The sequence below is a fragment of the Sarcophilus harrisii genome, chromosome 6 (genome assembly GCF_902635505.1).
Source record: "Sarcophilus harrisii chromosome 6, mSarHar1.11, whole genome shotgun sequence".
Lineage (NCBI taxonomy): Eukaryota > Metazoa > Chordata > Mammalia > Dasyuromorphia > Dasyuridae > Sarcophilus > Sarcophilus harrisii.
Window position 1 is genome coordinate 66,606,791 of NC_045431.1, and position 23,236 is coordinate 66,630,026.

General features: G+C 33.4%; 1 protein-coding gene and 1 long non-coding RNA gene across 3 annotated transcripts in view; one reads left to right on the forward strand and one right to left on the reverse strand.

Moving 5' to 3' along the window:
- IL15 (interleukin 15) overlaps positions 1-23,236 on the forward strand; it is a 177,499-nt gene that overhangs the window by 45,096 nt on the left and 109,167 nt on the right. The gene's annotated exons all lie outside the window — the stretch shown is intronic.
- LOC116419848 lies at positions 7,651-19,490 on the reverse strand. The gene is made up of 2 exons (XR_004230171.1): positions 18,964-19,490; positions 7,651-8,417 (listed from the first exon to the last, which is right to left on the reverse strand). It is a non-coding gene; the product is annotated as an uncharacterized LOC116419848 (long non-coding RNA).

A 23,236-nucleotide genomic window follows, 5' to 3' on the forward strand; every position in this document is an offset into this window, starting at 1 on the left:
CCATGGTTTCTTCCAACTCTAAATTCATGATACAATCATTTACCACCACATTTTGTGCTCAACACTTTGATATCAACTCACATTTAACCATTAGTAAAATGGAGCCATTATCCCTGGCCTGCCAATTTGATGAAGATGAATTAAATTGAATCTAGAAAATTATTATTATTATTTTTTTCTTTGCTGAGGCAATTGGGGTTAAGTGACTTGCCCAGGATCACACAGCCAGGAAGTGTTAAGTGTCTGAAACCAGATTTGAACTCAGGTCCTCCTGACTTTAGGGCTGGTGCTCTATCCACTGTGCACCTAGTTGTCTCTGGAAAATTATTTAAAATTTCTTAGGCTATATATAAGGGATAGGACAAAATAATGTTGCACAGGAGTGGTAAAATCGATATTTTCACATAATTAACCTGGTGTACTCTAGTCTGTTTTCTTGACCAGGAAGTGAACAAACTAGGAAGAATGACTTGGTTGATGGGATGGAAGGATAATAGCTGCATCTAGATGAGCTTTGACTTCCTGCCAAGGTCAATGACCCCTACACTGGGGCTGCTGTAAAAGGCTCCATAAAGTGTATAGTATTTAGAGGCTAAATGCAGCATGATTTTATAGTCATTAGCTTGTGGAGGGATCTTTTCTAATTTTCTTATTGGTACTTAGGGGCTCTAAATTGTTAATTACATGTAGTAACTTATTGCTGGTATAAACAACTAACATAAATGAAGATCTGTATGTATTCTTGACAGCTTATCTGCCAAAAAAACCACATTTAACTTTATTTTAAGGAATATTAATTACTTTTATTTAAGGAAAATTGATTAGTTTTTATTTCACTTTTTTTTCTGGATCCATCCTCCTATTCTTCACTCCCAAAGGAATTCAAACCCTTCTTTATAACAGAAAATCAATCAAAAATGCCTATTACACAGATGGATGTGATATATTGCCTTATTAGTGACTGTCCTTTTCCTCCCCAGAAAGGAATTAAAGTTCATCATCTCTTTCCTGGAAACTTTACTATCTTTCATTTATTCAGTATTCAGCTTACTTTTATTGATTTTTGTCATTTACACTGCTGCAGTCATTGTGTATATAGTTGTTGTTTTTTTTTTCCTTATTTCATTCTGCATACCTTCTTATAACTATTCCTATATTCCTCCCAAATCTTCATAATCATTTTTTCTTATGATACCAAGAGATCATATTCTCTTATGTTCATGTGTCACAATTTGTCAAATCAATTCTTTGCCAACACAAAAAGAGTTCTTGGGGATATTTTGATACATATTGGACCTTTATTTCTGTCTCTGACTTCTCTTGGGTTATTGCTAGATAGGAATAAATGGTTGAGTCAACTTATTTTTACAATTCCAAACTGATATAAAAATGGCTGGAGAAATTCATAACTGATTATCTTCTCAGAGTCTGACTGAGTCAACAAGCATTTATTAAATACCTACTATGTGTCAGACATACTGTGCTAAGCTTTTGGGATACAAAGGCAACACAGCAAGGCCAGTCTTACTGAATTGGCGATTGTGGAAGGCAGGACCAAAAAGTCAGGAATCAGCTAGGTTGTTATCTAGTTACTCAATCTCATCTGATTCTTTGTGAAGCTATGAATCAAAGTATACCAGGCCCTTCTAAACTTCACTATCTCTTAATCCAAATTCATGGTCATTGTTTCCATGATATTATCTATGCATCTCATCTTTATGAGTTAAAATTATCTGATCCTTATAAGGACCATTTATTTGATCCTTATAAAATACAAGGTGTATGGTACATTAGAAAAAAATCCTTAAGATTTATTCCTAAAGCACAGGTCTGACCATGTCACTTTACCCCTACTTCTGTTAAAGGAGCTGCAGTGGATCCTTATTCCTAAATCAAATACAAATTCCTCCCTTAGGTTTAAAATTCTTCACAACCTGTACACTTTCCACCTTTTAGTTCTTATACTTGCCAGCCTCCAAGTATGTTATAGTCAGGAAGATCTGTATTCCAGTCCCAATTCAGATGATTACTGGCTATGTCACTTGACCCTCTCTTGGGGGAAGTTGATAATAAGGGCCCTCTCTTGGATGCTCCCCACACCCCCTACTTCATTCCTGACTCTATGCCTTTTTGTTGTCTCTCTTTCATACCTGGGATGCTCTGTTTTCGTCTTTCCTCTAGGCTTTTCCATTTTCTCTGGAAGACCTTTCCTAAAGTACTGTGCAAATTCTTCCCCCCAAATTACCTCCCATTTACACTATGTATATCTTCTTTGTTTATGGGTGTTTGCATGTTCTCCCCTCCATTAAGAGTTTTTTAAGGACCAAAGCCTTGTTTTTGCTCCCAACCCCCACTTTTTTCCCCTATCAACAGCACCTGGAATTTAGAAATTAATACATATTTGATGGCTGGCTAATTGGCAGGATGCTCTTTCAGAACATCATACTCAAACTGTTGGAGTCAGAACTAGGCCCTACAGGGTTTCCTCAGAATGTGCAAGGCTGGTCCCTTTCATGCTGGGGACTTTAAAGCTGATGAGAATAGGAGATTTTAGGGGGTGAAGGAAGGAATTGATGACCTACCCTGAGTTTCTTTACAGGTTAATTACAGTGATTTGTTAGTGTACAGATTTCCTCAGTATGTGATTTTGCTTTGTTTGAATGTATCTTTTGAAGTATCATCAGTAATTTTGAGCTGTTTTTTGAATGTATACTGAACCACAAAATACTTTAATATGGGGTATTATTCAAAGAATATCTTAAGTGGTGTCTGAGGTAATGCTCAGTCAGTATTTTTTAATTAATTGGCAAATTTACAAGCACACACACACATTTCTAGTCTTTAATGAAATGTTTTTCATCTTAAAAAAAGAAATAGCATGGATTTATAAAGAACCTGTAGAAGACTTAAGTTAAAGAATGGGTTCAGAGACATTGAAGTTGTGTGACTCTACATAAATCACTGAACTTTTTAGAACACAGGGCAGTTACTTAAGATTCTTGTGAATAAGGTACTTATTCTTATGAACAGGTGCCTTACTCTTTTGGATGGGCTGTTTACTGCTTTGGTAGAAAGCATTTCCATACCAGGAGTTCACTGTATTCTTCTTTCACAAGCCTAGACTCTCCTTCCCCAAAACAAAACTATCTTGACATTTGGCATTTTTTAGATTCATTGAAGTTTAAGATGCATATTGTTCCCATTTTTTTTTTCTCCTGCCACCAATGGTTCTTACCTTGCCATAGACAAGGGTTTCTTAAACTTTTTTGTGTGATGTGCTTTTTGGACAACATGGCAAATTATAGACTCCTTTTCAGAATATTCTACTTACAGATGGAGGGGTGAGTAATAGATTAATTTTATTTTAACATCTTTATACTTGCAGGTGTTAATATAACTACCACTATGTCCTAATCTAAAGACTGATCTTTTCATATCTTTATTTCTGTTTTACTTACAGATGGGATGATTGATAATTATTGCTTCAAAAGAGATAAAAAATAAAATCAGAGGTATCAATCATAATCCAAGACAAAGCAAAAACAAAAGTAGAACTATTTTAAAAAGGTAAGCAGAGAAATGACATTTTGTTTAAAAGGCAGCATAAACAGTGAAGTCATTTTCATACTTAACATATCTGCACCAAATAATCTGTATCTAAATTCTGAAAGCACAAGTTAAATATGTTACAGGAGGAAATAGGTGATAAACTATGCTTTTGGGAGGCCTAAATTTTATCCTCTTAGAACTAGATAAATCTAACAAGAAATAAACAAGAAAGTAGTTAAGGAGATGAATAGAATTTTAGAAAACTTTTAATCTATATCTCCATATTATTGAATGTAATTTTTATTCATTATCATCTTAAAAGGATGTGCTTAATACTAATGCTTCTCTGTATTTTGTTGTGAGATTTTTAAGACCTAATACATGGTCAGTTTTTGTGAAGATAGCATCCACAACTAAGGGAAAGGTCTACTCTATTTCTATTTCCTTTCAATTTTCTACAGAAGTCTATAATATCTTTTGATTTAAAAAAAAACTTATCAGTATCAAATATGAAAAGAATAATGAAGATGAAATTAAAGCAATTATTAGAAGGTATTTTACCCAATTATAGCTCAATCAGTCTAAAAACCTAAATAAAAGAATGAAGATTTACAAAAATATCACTTGTCCAGATTAATATAATGCTTAAATAACCCTATCTTAGGAAAGAAATTTAACAAACCATGAGATCCTCAAGAAAAAAATCTCCAGGATCAGATAAATTCACAAATGAATTATACCAAACATCTAACAAAATTTAATTCCAATATTGTATAAACTATTTGGAAAATAGGCAAAGTAGTTTTACCAAATTCCTTTTATGACACAAATATGGTATAGATACTTAAACTAGGAAAAGCAAAAACAGAGGAAATTATAGATCAGTCTTCCTAATGAATATCATTACAAAATTTTTGGAAAAAAATGCTAGCAAGGAATCATAGTATGTGTGTGTGTGTGTGTTATATATATATATATATTATATATTACACATATATATAATATATATATTATATAATATATATTACACATATATATCAATATATATATACACACACATTTTCACATATATAGATGTAATGTAGATTTCTCTCTTGATTGAATCTTTTTCTTTTCTTTTTTTCTTTTTTCTTTTTTTTTTTTTTTTTTGTTGAGGCTGTTGGGGTTAACTGATTTGCTCAGGGTCACACAGTTAGTATTAAGTGTCTGAGGCCAAATTTGAACTCAGGGTCCTTTTGACTTCAAGGCTTTGATTGAATCTTTTAAATTTGACTTTGAGATCAATGAGTACTAGTTCTACTTTTTCCCCCTAATGAATTCTACTCCTAATTCTGGTTTTAGTGTTTGTGTATATTTCTTATTTCCTATCCCTGCTAATTCTACTTTAATTCTAATCCTTAACTTGCCTCCAGCCCCCTTCCCTCCCTTATCTTCTTCTTCCACTTTTTCCCTCCCTTTTTATCCCATTTCCTTTAGTCTACATACTTTATCCTACTCGTCTTAATCTAAAAACTCTTTTATGCCCCACCTTATCCTATTCCCCCCTCTTATTTCTTTATAGATTTTAGAAGGTACTATATACCCTTCATTGTGTATATATGAATTGTTCCCTATTTAAACCATTCCTGATATAACTTTTCAGAACAGGTTTACTCCCCCTTCTAATGCCTCTGTGTTGGTTCTTCCTCTATATCTCATTTGTATAATATCATTACTATTTTTACCTTTTGCTAGGCAGTTTTCCTTTTAGAGTCATAGCTTACTCAATTCTGCCCAGTCTTTCTTTGGAGCTACCTACTTACTCCTTTCGATCTTAAATATATGATATATATTTCCATGGTTGTTCTTCTTGAGCCTGTTGAAATTAAACTTTGATGCTCACTCTTACATGTTAAATTTTCTATTAAATTCAGGTTTCATTGAGACAAAGTCCTGGAAATTTGTAAGTTTGTTGAATGTCCGTTTTTTTCATGCATAATTCATTTCATTATTCATGCTCAATTCATTATTCATAAATCATATTCATTAATTTCATATATATATATATATATATTATTCTAGGACCTGAGGTTTTTATTATAGCTGTAGATAAATCTTGTACAATTTTAATAGTAGCTCCAGCATGCTCAAATTTTTATTTCTTTCTTGGAGAATTTTCTCTGGGAGTTTCAAAATTTAGTAATGATATTCCTCTGTGTTTTCCATGGAGGATCTCTGAGGCAGTGATCAGTACATTTTTCTATGACTACTTTCCCCTTGTGTTCTATCACTCCAGGACAATTTTCTTTGATTATTATTATTATTATTATTTTTTTTTTTTTGCTTTATTAGGTCAAGGTTCTTTTTTTGGTCACAACTTTTACATATTCAATTATTTTTATATTTTATCTTCTTGATCTGTTCTCTAGATCTGTTGTTTTTCTTATGATATTTCACATTCTCCCATTTTTTCATTCTTTATATTTTGTTTTGTTGCTTCACCTTGACCAATTCTAATTTTCAAAGAATTATTTTCTTTTTAAGACTCTATATCCTTTCCTAATTGATTGACTTTCTTTTCACAATCTTAGGTGGTGGTTGTTTTTTTTTTTTTTTTTTTTGGATTGTTTTAATTTTTTTGTTAGTTTCCCTTCAATCTCTCTCATTTGATGTTTACAATATTTTTTGAGTTCTTCTATAAATTCTTTCTAGGTAGGTAGCCATTTAACATTACTCTTTGGGGAAGAACCTGCTTTTTTTTTTTAAACTTCAATGTCTTCCTCTGAAGATGAACCCTCATCTTTCCTATTCCCACAGCAAGTTTCTGCGGTTGGATTCTTTTTTCTTGCTATTCATTTTTTTTTTTTTAAAGAGAACTGTAAGCATCTCTAATCTTTGGGTACTCTCAATTCATAAAGCTGGCCAAAACTTTAGCCAACATGTAGTTGAACCCTCTGATTGCATAATATCTGTGTGCAATCCCTACTTTTCCACCAATTAATCTTGGTAATGAGTTGGCAGAAGATTTTATATATAATGAAATGGAAGCTTGGCAACATCCAGTGGTTTCTTGAGATCACTCAACTAATTAACAGCAGTGTTAGTACAAGAACTCATAACTTCTGACTCCTGAGTGAATGTTCTTACCACTGTGCCACACTTACATCTGGTCTTAATTCCTGTAATCAGATGGCAGCTGGCCAGATGAAGTTAGGGATGTACAACCTGAGCCCTAAATGGTAATCTTCTTGGACACTGAGTTACCCTTCCCCTCACCACTTTTATATATCACTCCTATAACCACTTCTACTCTCTTACTGTTTATAGAAATCTTAGAGAATAGAAACCTTCTGATTTAGTGGCAGAGGAAATTCTGGATTTGCCTTCAAGAATTTGCTCTTTTGGGATAACTTGAACTTGAAACGAATTGTTGTTTTATTATATGCCATCACTGGAGAAAGCTCTTTAGTTAGAAACAAATAAATTTTAGGCCATCCTCCTTAACTTCCAAGCACCTTATCTGAATTGTGCCTACTCCAGATCAGTGTGGTTTCATGAAATGTATGAGTCCTTTTGAGAAAATTGCACAAGGATGAATTGTCTAATAAACTTGTTTTTTTCATTCATTGGGTACTTAATAAAAATTTTTTAATAATATGGATAAATTAAAAACAAACAAACAAACTACAACAAAAAAACAACTCACACACTCCAGGTATAAATCTATCATAGATTGTTCATTTCTATGGTGAGATAGGAAGAGGGCTTCCTAGAATACCATGCTTAGTTTGGATATTCTTATAGACTGTATTTTGCTTAACTTAATTCTAAATTCCCATTTTCTTCTTTAGATGTTGCCTCTAACTTAGAAAAGTGGAGGTATTTAGGGTCAATTGTGCAGGGAGAAAATGATAGAAAAATGTGTTCTATAAAAAGCATTAGAGTCAAAAATAGTGTTGTTAAGGGTAGTGATAAGAAAATGATGGTAGTAATATATATATGTATATATGTGTATATATACATATATATATATATATATATATATATATATATATATATATTAGGATTTGTAACTGATATGGCAGTAAAAATTATACTAGACAATTTTTTTTTGGGGGGGTGTTTTTAATTTTGCCAGAGTGGTAAACTGCTGAGTGAATATGAGTTCATCTAACCCACTATATCCAGACCATGCTTCATACCTCATTCAGTCATTCACCAGGAAACCAGGTTAAGGTATGGTAAAGATTTCCTTTTCCGCACTACTTTAATCCTTTATTAGCAAAAAAGGTCATATAAAACTGATGCTGAGTGAAATGAACACAACCAGGAGAACATTGTACACACTTACAAAAAGATTATCTGATGCTCAACTATAATAGACTTATCTCTTCTCAGCAATACAGTGATTCAAAACAATTCCAATAGACTTAGGATGGAAAATGCCATCCATATCCAGAGGAAAAAATAAGAAGACTGAATGCAGAACAAAGCATTCTGTTTTCATCTTTTATTTTGGTGTGCTTTTGTGTTTTTTTTCCTTTTGTTCTGATTTTTCTTTCACAACATGACTAGTATGGAAATATGTTTAAAATGATTGCACATGTATGACCTATACCAGATTTCTTGCTTTATTGTAGAGGGGGAAGTAGGGAAGTTTTGAGGGGAGGAAGTTAGAACTGAAAATCTTACAAAAATGAATGTTGCAAACTATCTTTATATATAATTGGAAAAAATAAAATATTATTTAGGTAAAAATAAAGTTCATACGGTCTCATAGTAGACAGAATCAAGTCTTGGCATCTGAGTCCTGGTGTACAGTCCCTCTGACTCTTGCTAGTTATAGGGTGATGGGCAAATCACCTGTCTTCTCATCTCCAATTTCTCTTCTGTCAAATGGAGTTAGATACATATATTATAATATCTATCTATACATTTCACAGAGTTGTGAAGAAAACACCTTATTAAACCTTTTAAATTCTTATTTTAATGTGGGCCCACATGTGCAAAAATGTTTGTGGCAGCCCTGTTTGTAGTGGTTAGAAACTGGAAACCAAGTGGATGCCCATCAGTTGGGGAATGGCTGAATAAGTTATGGTATATGAATGCTATGAAATATTATTGTTCTGTAAGAAATGACCAGCAGGATGATTTCAGAAAGGCCTGGAGAGATTTACAGGAATTGATGCTGTGTGAAGTGAGCAGAACCAAGAGATAATGATCTCTTGTACATGGCAATAGTAAGATTATAAGATGATTAATTTTGATGGATGTGACTTTTCTCAACAATGAGATGATTCAGGCCAGTTCCAATGATCTTGTGATGAAGAGAACCATCTACACCCAGAGAAAGGACTGTGGGAACTGAGTGTGGATCACAACATGGCATTTTCACTTTTTTTGTTGTTTGCTTGAATTTTATTTTCTTTCTCATTTTTTTCTTTTTGTTCTGATTTTTCTAGTGCAGCAAAATAATTGTATAAGTATGTATGCCCATATTGGATTTATATATAATTTTACCATGTTTAACATATATTGAATTACTTTGCCACCTAGGGCAGGGGGTTGGGGGAAGGAAGGAAAAATTGGAACACAAGATTTTGCAAGGGTCAATGTTGAAAAATTATTCTTGTATATGTTTTGAAAATAAAAAGCTTCAAAAAAAAAAAAAAAAAAAAAAAGGAACTGAGGCAAACAGGGTGAAGTGATTTGCCTAGAGTCACAAAGCTAGTAAGTGTCTGAGGCCAGATTTAAACTCAGGTCTTCCTGACTCCAAAGCTTGTCCTCTATCTACTGCACAAGATCATCTGCTACATTCTGGGCCATTGCTAGTCATCCTGACTTTTGTCTTGTCACTAGCCTTCACTGACTCGAGGAAAGAGGGTGAGATTTTGCTCAACTCTGCCTCACTCAATTCTTGTACAACTCAATCGCCCCGAGATGTCATTGGTCCTCTTTGAAAATAAAGGGCAAATATTATTAATTGAGGGGAAGCTGACATGGTTATAACTACACTTGAGGAAAGCAAAGATGATTGGAGGATGGATTATTGAGGGGAGAGATTTGAGACTGGGAGACTGAAATAACTGCAAAGAATCTATGAAGGAAACCACTATTGGCACCTATAGAAAAAGCTGAGAAATAGCAGTAGTATAGGATAATTTTACATGTATAACATGTCTATGTATATATTTGTAAAATATAAATATGTACAAATATATAATATGTATATTTATGTAATTGTAGCCATTTTTAGGGTGGGAAGTATGGAGGGCAGAAAAAAGGAAAGAAAAAAAGAAAAAAGTTACAGGATAATTTTATTATGTATTTGAAAATATACAATATATATACAATATATATACAATGTTATTACATTGTATATATTTGCAGTATCATGTACAATCACACTGTTGTTTTACTAGGTTACTTATTGAATTAGTATTGTTTTATTTATTTTTAAATATTATGGAAATTATTAAAAGTAAAAGAAATAAAAATACTATAGTAATAGTCCACATGAGATAAAAATGGCTTGCCTCAGGGTGATGGCCATGTGATTTGGAGAGAAGGGGGCAGGTAGGAAAGATATTGTGAAGGCAGAAACAATGTTTTACAATGGATTTGATATATAGAGCGAGTGTGAGTAAGATGCCACAGTAGTTGTGAGCCTGAGTGACTGGGAGTATGGGAAGTGCCTTCAGTAGTGATAGGAAAGTCTGTTTTGGGGAAAAGATAAAATTTAGTTTGAATGTATATTCAAGGAAATGAGAGAGATCTATTTTGAGGTGTCCAAAAAGCATTTGATGAGTGATGTGAGAAGACTATGGCTAGGGGTGGAGGCAAGGGCCAGATAGGGACAAAATAAATTAATGACCTTTTGGTAACTCTGGAAAGTACACTGGAGCTAGAATCTGAGTATCTAGGTTCAAATGCTGCCTCCGACAACTAGTAATTGTTTAGCCTTGGACAAATCATTGTTCCTATCTGGTCAATTTCTTCTACTGCAACATAATTGATCCTTTCCAACTTGAAGTCTATTATCTTCCATGAATTTTTATTTGGGTTGGATAATAACTACCAAGTCAAATTTGATATGAATGGAGAGTTTTCAAATAAAACATAACTTTTAAATAATCACTTTAAATAATATGCAATGCAACATCTCTACTAATTGAAGTTGCAATTTAAAACAATGTGATAATGCCGCACAAGCATCAGATAATTAAAAGTAAATAAAATTTGATGTATATAAGAATTTAGAGAAAGTCATGTCCATTTGTTATTGGTAGACTTAAAAATCATAGTAATGTTTGGATAGCAATTTGGAAGATTTCGTTACAGTTAGAAAAATTCTTAAGCCCTTGGATCCAATAATTCCTTTTAATAAAAAAAGGAAGTTCAAATATTTTCATATTTATTTATTACTGTAAAATCTGAATTTAAACTAATACTAGAAACTGTCTAGTAATAGAGAAATAACTAAACAAATATAGAGTACATCAATATACATCAATACAGTAGAATCCTATAATGCAGTCAGGACAGATATAAAGAAACTGAGAAATGAGGAAATACTTTGTAATGTGGAAAATGGAAAGAAAAAAGAGTATAACCAGATGATTAGCATGCATGATTATTTAAAGAATGAATAGATAAAGAATTCCAATGAAAATTTAGAATCATGGAAAAATTAATATAATAGAGAAACATATTTTGTATTTAATTTAAATAATCATGAATCAAATTTAATTAGATTTTTATCTAGATGTTTATAAATAATTTAGTAAAGTAAAAATGATTCTCTTCTAACTGTTGCTTTTACCCTTATACACATATGCAGAATTTTTTTCTTAACAGAATTGTGTGATTTTTATTAATTGATCATCACTTAAACATATAGAATTAGAACCAAGGTAGTTATGTTTTCTAAAACTTTAGGAATAATGAGAGCTTGACTCTCTGAAAACAGTTAATGATCCTGTTTTCTACTTTTACTCAAAGACACTTCAATAATATTTAGTGAAAATCTTTCCAAATTTATTACTCTATAAAATATAGGGCTCAGACTAGGTGATTACTTAGCCCTCTTTCCAGTTCTAAAGTCATATGACTCTAAATTGATGGACAAATCATAATTCATGTGAATGCCTGATGCTTTTTATTCAATCTTATTATCTGAGTAACTTTTAACTCACTTGACACCTTTGAGCTTCAGTTTTTCATCTGTCACATGAAGTTGTTGAATTCAATGATTTCCAAAGATTGCTTCCTTCTATCTTTAAATGTTGTGAATGTGCTTTAGGAATAAAGCAAAATTCCAGTGTTGTCACACCTAAAACAGTTGCTTGCTTTATGATAAGTAAGGATACTTGTATGCTTCTTCTGATGGTCATAAACTTTTGTCCATTGGTATTAACATATTTAAGATGTTTGTTTTGGAGGACTCTGGTGGGCATATGACCTAGTGAAGTTGGGGTGGGAGAAATTAAGACTTATAGATACAATTGCTTTATGTTTATGTATTTTTTTCTTTAATTAGGGCAACATACTACAGAGTCCATTCCCATAAGGGTGGAGCCCAAGTATGAGTCACGATATTCACTATAATCATTAAGTAATAAAAGGTAGCATCTAAGAACTGGAACTGTTACCTATGGTCTTTTGATTCTAAGTAATAATAATAGTTCATCTCTATAAAAAGGTTTGTCTTGCAAAGAGCTTTTGCATTACATTATCCCATTTTTATCTTTACAACAACCTGTGAGACAAGTATAGCAAGTGTTACTATTATTATGGCTGTTTGACAGTTGACGTCAATGATAGAAGATAAGAGACTTGTTTGTTGTTATTTTGGAGAAGTGGAATATGAAGTTAGGCCTTATTTGATTCCTTGTTTGGCTTTATCATTATGCTAAGGGTTGTTTCAATTCAGAATGAGTTAGTGGAGAGCTGAAGTCAATCAAAAGAGAACATTAGAACTTGGGAAAAGAGGAGGAAGAAAGGGGGGAAGGAGAAAGGAAGAAATGGAGAAAGGAGAATAAATACTGGAAGAGGAGAAAGAGAAAAGAAATGGGAAGATAGAGTGAGGAGAAGAAAGGGAGAGAGATGTGTGTGGGAGATAAAGGACAAAGGAAAGGGAAAAGCATAAGGGCAAAGAGAAGAGGCAATAGAAACTGGAGTGAAGGAAAGAAAGGATAGGAAGAGAAACATATCCCAGTGGCTACAAAATGGAGTTTTCAAAAGGAGATGAGGGATGTTAGCCAAAGAAAAAGAAAGGATATTTCTCTTACCTCCCAAGCTTTCTTCATCTTTAAGATGGGAGTAATAATACATTTGCCATTTTCTTCTTCAGATCACTTTACAGTTGAGGAAACTGAGACAAACAGGGTTAAATAGCTTGATGGAGGTCTCACAGGTAGCTGAGGTCAAATTTGAGCTTAAGAGGAGTCTGGACATTCTACCCACTGACTCACCTAATTGCCCAACAATAATCACACTACTAGATTATTGTGAGGATTAATAGATATCATATGTGTAAAGTGCTTTGTAAGCAATAAAAAGGTCTGTAAATGGGAATTACTGTTGCTATTATTCTTTATTGTGATTTAGGAGCAAGCATATTGTACCTTGCCAGGTTATAACTTGGAATTTTGAAGTGATGTTGGGGCATGGTAAGTTTCATATAGATAGAGAATGGGAACTGAGAATCAGCCGCAAAAATCAGACTTGGCAAGAAGTTAACAATGAATAAGATGCAGTTCTCTTGACTTTTCACATCACTCTCATATTAACTCACAAGAATTTTTGTGATTTATAAATCACCTTTCTTCCATGTTCTGATGCCTTCCTTTTCCCCTATCTTGCTGCTATATTGATATTGCTTTAATTTTTTTCTTCTTTTTCAATAATCTAATTTCCCCCAATTGCATGTATAAAATTTTTTTAACATCTGTTTTTTAAAATTTTGAGTTCCAAGTTCTCTTCCTCCCTCTTTGCTTTCCTTCCTTCCTGAGATAGTAAGTAATTTAATATAAATTATACATGTGCAATGAAATTGATAGTGTTTTTTACTGAATCCCTTTTAAAACACTTAGGAAGGGTAAATAGGCTTTCAAGAAGAAATCTGTTATGTGGAAACCCAAGGAAAAGGGGGGGGGATAGTATCAATAAAAAAGGCTCTAGGAAACAGGGAAGAAAAGATTAGGGAGAGGAGCAGTGGCTGTCTTAAATAATTTGAAGACTATTAAGTATAAGAGTGATTAGAGTTGACTCCAAAGGGCAGAACTAAGGAGCAGTGGATGGAGACAGCACAGAATCAGATAAACGTATGACATGAGGTGAAAAACAAACAAGGAAATCATTAGAGCCAAAACAATTAAAGCTATCTGAAAGTGAAACAGACTGATTTGTGAGGTAGTAGGTTCCTCTTCATTGGAGGATTTATGTAGAGTCTGGACAATTGCTTGTTAAGAATGATGTATAGCCAATTAGATCCAGAGAGAAGTGCAGACCCTTCAGGTCTTCCTCCAGCCAGCTTAAGGGGAAAGAGAGTGAGGAGATCCATATTATCAAAACTGAGAACTCCCCTTTTTTATCATGGACTGTGACATCCCACACTCTTGAATAATTTCACTTCAGGGCTAACGTGATCATTTATAACATGGCCAAGCTTCCTTCTCAGAATCATGTTCAGAATTCCCAAGGTGGAGTTATGACATCCAAAAGGTGAACCCATGCTTTATATTTTAGTGTGAAAAAGTCCTTGAATGAATGGGAGTGAAGTTGCACAGTATTAACTGAGAACTCTTGGTTATGCCGATTTTATAAACTAATCAAGTTAGTTCAGAAGTCAAATTATTCAAAAGACCAGAAAATGAATTTGACATTCTATTAAAATCTCTGAGGAGGAATGGGAATAGAGATGAGGACAAGGGGAAATAAATAAATTCTGTTCCTATCTTTATTGTGTGTGTGTGCCTGCATGTATATGTGTTTGTATTTATTATTATCATTGTTATTTTGGCAAGAGGAAAAAAGATGGATAGTAGAATTGTAAGGTACCTAAAAGATCTCTGAATACAACTTTTGTGAGCACAGCTCTGAGGATAATCTCTATGGATTCTTCCAAAATATTCTGGAAGAGGGAAATTGCCACATTGTGTCATCTATTGGCCTTATATAGCTTCTGCAAATCTCTCCCTGCCTTCTTATGTCAAAAATGATGATTGGGAAAGTCATGCTATGGAAGGGATAACTATTTCTTATTCCTAGACAGGAGAGGTAAGAGGGAAGAGTCTATAGAGAGTTGACTTTGGATCTGGAAGATCTGAGTTCAAATCTTGTTTCTCATACATGTTATTAGTGTGATCAGACATGTGCCAGTTGATGTATATGAGCTCTGGGGAGAAAATTGGGACACTTAATTTATTTTTTTTTTAATTTAAAAATATTTTTATTTAAAGTTTTGAGTTCCAAATTTTATCTTCCCTCTTATATACTTGTTGAGCAATTGAATGTAGGTTATACATGTGCAATTATGGAAAACCTTTCCATGTTAGTTACTTTGTACAAGAAGATTCAAATAAAAGGGGAAAAATGAAAAAAAAAAGTAAGTGACAAATAGCATGCTTCAGTTTATATTCAGTCACTATCAGCTCTTTCTATGGAGGCAAATCGTATGCTTCATCATTCATCCATTTCTGAGAATAGCTAAGTCATTCACATTTTTCTCATTGAACAGTATTGCTGTTACTGTATATAATGTTTTCCTGATTGTGTTCACTTGACTATGCAACAATTAATGTAAGTCCAGATTTTTCTGAAATCATCCTACTTTTTATTTTATATATATATATATATATTACAAACAAGTCCTTTTCCTTTTAAAAAAATTTCTTTGGGATATAGACCTAACATTGCTATTGCTGAATCAAAGGGTATGCATACTTTTATAGATCTTTGGGCAGAGTTACAATTTACTTCCTAAAATGGGGGGTGGGTAATTCCCAACTCTACTCACAGTGCATTAGTGTCCCAGTTTTCCCATATCCCCTCAACCATCAATTTTCCTTTTTTATCATATTAGTCACTGTGATAGGTGTGAGATGGTATCTCAGAGCTGTTTTAATTTGCATTGTGATTTAGAACATTTTAAAAAATATGATTATATATAGTTGATTTCTTTGTCTGAAAATTGACTTCATATCCTTTGACCATTTATCAATTGAGGGGTGGCTTGCATTTTTATAAATTTGACTCAGTGCTCTATATATTTGAGAAATTAGACCTTTATGAGAGACACTTTTTACACTCCCCCTCCAATTTTCTGTTTTCCTTATATTTTTGGTTCTATTGATTTTCTTTGCATAAAACATTTTTATTTTATATAATCAAAATGTACCCATTTTGACATTATTTTGGGATACAGTGTGAGATATTCGTCTAGTTTCTGTTATGCTGTTTGCTAGTTTTCCCAGAAGTTTTTCTCAAATAATGATTTTTCATTCTAAAAACTTAAATCTTTGAGTTTATTATGTACCAGAATACTATAGCAATCTACTATAGTTAATTTGTACCTAATCTATTCCATTGTTCTACTGCTCTATTTCTTAGCCAGTATCGGATTGTTTGATGATTTACAGTTTGAGATCTGGTATGACTAGATCACCTTCTTCCCCTCCTCCCCAGAATTGATTCCTTTGATATCCTTGAGTTTTTGTTCTTCCAGGTGAATTTTGTTATCATTTTTCTAATTCTATGAAATAATTTTTTTGATACTTTGGTATGACACTAAATAAATAAAGGGTAGAATTGTCATTTTTATTATATTGGCTTGGCATATCCATGAGCAATTGATATTTTCCAATTGTTTACATATGTCTTTATGTGTTTGAAAAGTATTTTACAGTTTCTGGGTTGGTTTTGGCAGATAGACTCCCAAATATTTTTTATTGTCTACAGTTATTTGAAATGGAATTTCTCTATCTACCTCATTGTTGTTAATTTATATATGTGTATAAATGCTGAATTTATTTGGGCTTATTTTGTATCCTACATTTTGCTAAATTTGTTGGTAACTCCAAGTAGTTTTTTAGTGATTCACTAGGACTTTCTAAGCATAAAATCTTATCTTCAATGATGATATGTGATAGTTTTGTTTCCTCATTACACATACTAATTCCTTTAATTTCTTTTTGTTCTCATGTTGCTATAGCTAACATTTAATGGATAGTATAAAATAATGGAGGTTATAATGGGCATCCTTGCTTCATTCCTGCTTGTATTGGAAAGGCATTTAGCTCTTGCTTATTACAGATAATGCTATCTAATGGTTTTAGATAAATATTACTTATCATTTTAAGGTGAGCTCCAATAGTTCCCATGTTTTCTAGTGTTTTTAATAGGGATGGCTGCTATATTTTGTCAAAAGCTTTTTCTGCATTTATTGAGATAATCATATGATTTTTATTAGTTTTGTTATAGAGATGATTAATTATACTAATGGATTTCCTAATATTGAACCAGTCCTGCATTTTGGTATAAATCCCATCTAGTCATAGGGTATAATCTTTGTGATGTATTGCTTTAATCCCTGATAGTATTTTATTCAAAATTTGTTACATCAATATTTACTAGGAAAATTGCTCCACGATTTTCTTTGTCTGTTTTGGTTCTTCCTGGTTGGAATGTTTGTTGTAAAAGGAAATTGGTAGGACTACTTCTTTGCCTATTTTCCCAAATAGTTTGTATTGTATTGGGATTAGTTGATCTTCAAATGTTTGGTGGAATTCTTCGTCTGGTTCATGGGATTTTTATCTTAGGAAGTTCATTGATTGATTGTTCAATTTCTTTTTCTAACATGGGATTATTTAAATATTTCATTTCCTCTTCTGTTAATCTGGGTAATTTATATTTTTTGTAAATATTCATCTATTTCATTTAGACTATCAAATTTATTGGCATACAAATGGGCAACATAGACCCTAACAGTTGTCTTAATTTTCTTTTCCTTGGTGGAGAATTCATCCTTTTTGTTTTTGATACCAATAAACTAGTTTTCTCCTTGACTTTTTAAAATAAAATTAACCAATGGTTTATCTATTTTATTGTCACTCTCCCCATAAAATCAGTTTTTATTTTTACCTATTAGTATAATGTTTTTCTTATTTTCAATTTTATTAATCTTTCCTTTGATTTTTAATATTTCCAATTTGGTGTTTAACTGAGGATTTCAATTTGTTTTTATAGTTTTCTTAGTAGCATGCCCAATTCATTGATTTGCTTTTTCTCTATTTTATTCATGTAAACAATTAGAAATATTTTGGCTGCATCCCATACATTTTGTTAGGTTGTCTTATTGTTGTTATTGTCTTTGATGAAGTTATTGTTTCTATGATTTGTTCTTTAGTCCACTTTTTCATTATTAGATTATTTAATTTTCAATGATGTTCCTTAGAGTTTTCCTTTTGGCATTTCTTTTAGTCAATGATCAATGGATTCTATCAATTTTTGTTTTGTCCTCAGATTCTTTATCAGGGAAGTTTTTTTTTTGATAATTTCTTGAAAGATGTCCTGGCTTTTATTGTTATTGTTGTTGTTATTATCATTATTATGGCTTTCAAGATAGTCCATATTATCTCTCCTGGATCTATTTTCTAAGTCAGTTGTTTTTCCAGTGAGAAATCTCAATCCTCCCTCTCCTTTTTTATTTTGTTTTATTTTATCTTAATGTCTCATAGTCATTAGTTTTTACCTTTTTTAATTCTAATCTTAAAGAATTATTTTCTTCAGTGAGCTTTTGTACTTCCTTCTTCATTTGGCCAACTCTGTTTTTTAGGGAGTTATTTTCCTTGGTAAATTTTGTTTCCCCTTCCCCTTGCTATTTATTCTATTTTCGTGATTCTTCTATATTACTTTCATTTCTTTTCCCATTTTTTCTTAAATTTCTTTACTTTTCCATCCTTTTAAAAAATCTCTTTTTTCCCCCAGAAGTTATTTTTGGGTCTGAAACCAAATGACATTTTTTTGAGGCTTCACATGTAGTGATTTTTGATACTATTGTTCTCATCTCATCTTATACCTTGATTCTCTCTATCACCATAGTAACTTTCTATAGTCAAGCTCTTTTCTTTTTTCTTTCTTCTCTCTCTCCTTCCCTTCTTTCTTTCTTCCCCTCCTCCATGTCCTCTTCCCTCCCCTTCCTCTTCCCTCCCCTTATTCCTCTCTTCCTTCTCCCTTCCCTTCTCTTCTCTTCCCTCCCCTTCCCCTTCTCCTTCCCCTTCTCTTTCCCCTTTCCTTCCCCTTCTTCTTCCCCTTCCCTTTCCCCTTCCCCTTCCCTTATCTCTTCCCTTTCCCCTCCCCTTCCCTCATTTAACCCCTGCCTTTTTTAATGACTTGGTGTTTTTATGTGACATTTGGGTTCTAGTTGTGTATTACCTCAATTTTTTTTGTGCTTGGGCTTTGGTTCTCACTTCTGGCTTTCACTGAGCTTTCCAGCTAGTTGTTTACTTTTGCTGGAAGAAGTCTTCCCTTCTGGTTTGTCCTGGGGATTCCCCTTTGGCCTCCCCTGGGTGTGGGGTTTAGTTTCTGGCCTGTTTCATGGGTGAGGTCTTGCTACTGGATTGCTATGATAACAGTCTTTCTGATGACTGGTCATGGAGGAGAGTTCTTCCTACTGGTCTGCTCCAGAGGTGGGGCTCTGCTGCTGGGTTGCTATGGAAACAAGGTTTCTCTACTGGTAGGCCCCAGGAACTGAGCTTACTGGAGAGGGATCAGTCAGTGCCTCCCAGATGGCTTGTGCTAGGAGAGGTATCAATGGGGTGAGACCTTTTGTGCTACATAGACTGCTCACTTGCTTAGAGTTCTCCTGGTTTGCAGGAGGGTAGGACCTCCCTGGAAGATTGCCCCAGGTGTGGAGCCTTGCTGCAGGTTCCCTGTTGTGCTGCAGGTTGCTGCTTACTGTTGTTCTTGGATCAAGATTCTCTCCCACCCTAGTGAGATTGACCTTTTCCTGTCAGACTGAGAAATTGTAATCTTGTTACTAGACCAATTCTGAGATGGCTTTCTAGTTGTTAGGAAGGGAATTTGGAAGGCTTCAGAGGTTTCCTTCCTCACTCTTCCATCTGGACACTGGAAGAACCAGAGTATATTTTAAAGCTTGTTGATATTATTAATTTTTTCACCTTTACTTTCTTAAGTCTAAAAAAATCAGTCAATAAATAATAAATCAAGCCCTGATTTATAATTTTATGAGGTGTGCAGAATGATGAGGTGTATGAACGCTTGGGCTCAAAATTTAGTAATCAGAGTGGAGCTTGCTTCGGCACACTCACATGTATAATTCTGGACAAGTTACTAAACAATTTATTGCCCCTAAGCAGCTTTCTGTGAGTTCATGTCCACAGAGAAGATGCTGATGATCTATATGGGTAGAGGGAATTTTTTCCCTAGCAAGCTCCCTGTGGTAATGAAACTATAAGTCTGGTCCCAAACCAAAACGATTTGAAAGAAGGGTTCATGGAAAACTACTTTGCTAGCAAGAATTATAAGAAGGGTTGGATTCCTATGTGTCTTATCCATTGAGTTCTAACTGAGCAAAATCACATTCTAAACAACATTTCTGATGTCCTTAAAGAATTTCCAATAACCCCCAAATTTCATTGTTAATTTTTCAAATCCATATTTATTTTATTTGGACTTCACTCCCAAGTATTCATGTCTTATTTCCTCCGTGCTTGGGAAAATGCTTCTCATCTTGCTTGCCAAGAAGGGGACCAGATTGGTAAATCTGATTTGACTTATAGTTGACAACTTTGGTGTGAAACTGGGATTGCATTCAAGACTTATGACTTTCAGGCTTTACAAAGTTTTAGAAAATAGCATCTTTTGTTTGACTGTGTTATTCAAGACTCCATGGATGGATAGCTTCCAGAAGTCTATATGCAAGAGAATGTTCCCTTTCTGATACCTTTGTGGAATAAATAAAATTGAAGAATAAAGAAATCAATAGAGTAAGCAGAAAAATAAAGAGGTAAAAATCAAACATAGTTTCCAGTCTTTTAGCTGTCTAAGTGTGGGGCTGTTTGGTGTGCCAAAGAATTGTTTACTTAGCATTGTGAATAGAGTGCTGGATTTGAATTTTGGAAGACCTCCATTGAAATACTTCCTTGGTTCTGTGACCCTATGCAGATCACTTAACCTCTGTCTTAGTTTCCTCAATAAGTAAGATGAGGGTAATAATAATACCTTTTTCAAATACATGCAATGATAGTTTTAACATTCATCTTTGCAAAACCTTGTGTTCCAAAATTTTCTTCTTCCTTTCTCCCCTCCCCTAGACAGGAAGCAATCCAATATAAGTTGAACATGAGCGATTCTTCTAAACACATTTCCATATTTGCCATGCTGTACAAGAAAAATCAGATCAAAAGGGGAAAAAACACAAGAAAGGAAAAAGCCAGCAAACAAAAACAAGGTGAAAATATTATGCTTTGATCCATATTCAGTCTTCATAGTTCTCTCTGAATACAGATGGCTCTTTTCATCGCAAGTACATTGGGATTGCCATCAATCAAGCCCCTGTTGAAAAGAGCCAGGTCCATCACAATGGATCATTGTATAATCTTCCTGTTGCCGTGTACAATGTTCTCTTTGTTCTTCTCACTTCGCTTAGCTTCGGTTCATATAAATCTTTCCAAACTTTTCTGAAATTAGCCTGCTCATCATTTCTTATAGAACAATAATATTCCATTACAGCCATATATCATAACTTATTCAGCCATTCCCCAACTGATGGGCATCCACTCAATTTTCAGTTCTTTGCCATTACAAAAAGAGCCGCTACAGCCTTGTGGGTCCCTTTCCCCCTTTTTATGATTTCTTTGGATACTTATGTACCAGGCATGGTTTTAAATAACCAGAAAGGTGGTCCCTGTCCTCAGAGGACTTCTATTCCAATGGATAGCTAGAATAGAAATAGAATATAATAGAATAGAAAGGATGACTATACCTATGGCAGTGGAGTTTGGAAATGTAGCCTGATTATAGACAAGAGAAAATGAAAACTTGCCTATCAGAGCTGAAGAAAAGAATCAAAGGATTCTTGGAAAAAAGTAAAAGAGGATGACCAGAATACATGAGGGCAGATTTGTATGTGGGGGAAATGTGGCTGCCTAAAGGGAAAAAAAGACATAGTTTTAAAATTCCACAAACCTTAAAACACATATTTTTTTGAATAAAACATTGACCCAAATATTCAAAATAACCTCATAAGGATATCATTCTACTTTTAAAATAAGTCACTAAATCAGAATATTGAAAATAGAACTCCAGAAACTCCTTTTCCCAGATGAGAAACTGTATGAATAAATATAATATGTCTAATATGACATGTTATATAATAATATATAATATAAATAATATTATATATATAAATTATAATATATTTTATGATATATATTATAATATATAAATATATTATATAAAATTGCATATATATTTTAACCTGCACCTATGATTGTATTAGTGTAAGGAACTCCTGGTGGGGTGGGAAAATTCCCTCTATCCATGCAGATTGGCACCAGTTATGTCACTTAAAGAGTTAGGATCACACAGCTGGTACCTTTCTGAAGCAGTACTTAAATCTGTATCTTTTGAATTCTGAGACCATGTCTCCATATATAAAATACCAGGCTGCCTCTCAAGAAACAGTCATTTCTGAACTTTAGTATTTGTATTGATTATTCAGTCTCATCAAACATATTTTAGAAATGCCTATGTTTTCTATTCAAAGTGATTTTCTTGTATTTGATCCATTACTTTGATTTGTCTCCCTAGATTATGGAATCTAGAATTGGTCTTCATCAGTCTATGTAGTCCAGTATAAAGAATTATTGATTGGGAAACAGAGAACTTCAGCTGAAGTCCCAGGATGCTGACTTTTGGACAAGTCATCTAGCTTAGGGTTTCTTAACTTTTTTTCCCCCACTTCTGAGCCCTTTACACTAAAAAAATTTTATATGACCCCATTTTGAATCCAAGCCAAGGTATTTCTGGTAGTGTTCAAGCATGCACAGTGCAAAGAGCATGTTGTATGTTCAGAACCAAGAGTGCAATGAAGTTGCACAATTCAACAGGGGCAAGTACTGCCAGAAACACCTCAGGTTGATTATGTGTTTGATTTTGAGTTAAGTTTTGGTTGCTGTGTTCAGAAACCTTTTACTGTTGCCAAACTTTTCATGATCCCTACAGTCAATTATGTGACCCCCTAATAAGACAGTTGAAGCTGTCTCACTTCTGTGAATCTGTTTTATGATTTGTAAGATGATGGAATGGGATTGGATGCCATACAAGATTTCATATACATACATTTATATATATATATATATATATATATATATATATATATATATATATATATATATATCCTGTTGTTGTTTAGTCATTTCAGTCCTATTTTATTCTTCATGCCCATTTCTCGGCAAAGTTCCTTTTCCATTCAATTGCCTCCAAATCACCAGGTATCACCAATGATCCTTTCTGTAGTAGATAGTATTTCTGATGATTTCCTATAGATTCATAATTAATAGATTTAAGAGGAGGTGGGTGGCTTCCTTGGAAGCTATTAAAACCAGATTTAGTTGCTTTAGTGTGAGTCATTTTTTATATCCCTGCCAAATATTGTCCACCCAAAATGTGACTTTGGTGATCT